The following is a 421-nucleotide window of genomic DNA, read 5'->3' as shown; positions in this document are numbered from 1 at the left end:
GTTTTCATGAATAAATCTAACATGAATCTGTTTCACAGTTGATTATATTTTTACCGGTTCATGAATCTTTGTTTGGATTTGTTACTGATTTCGTGGATTAATGAATATAATAATTTTCGATTTTATATTATTACCACTAATAAACCGAGAAACCAAATAACAATATTCAATTTTTAAAATTCTAATTTAAATAAACATTTAAATATCATCATTTATAAAAATTTCTTTATCATGTTAGCTTAATTAAGATTTATTAATAACTTCTATATTTAATATAAAACAATGTAAATGACAAATCTACCTTTAATGCTTAAATTTAATTAAGATAAAAAGGAAGTTTAATATTGGTCGAAATTAGTTTACACGGTTTCTAAGAATTAGACGGTTTTCATTTGATCCCTCCTATATATATATATATATA

This window comes from Cynara cardunculus, unplaced genomic scaffold (genome assembly GCF_001531365.2).
Source record: "Cynara cardunculus var. scolymus isolate 2C unplaced genomic scaffold, CcrdV1 Un_Scaffold_1642, whole genome shotgun sequence".
Lineage (NCBI taxonomy): Eukaryota > Viridiplantae > Streptophyta > Magnoliopsida > Asterales > Asteraceae > Cynara > Cynara cardunculus.
The sequence above is the reverse complement of the archived record's forward strand: the minus strand, read 5'-3'. Positions refer to the sequence as shown.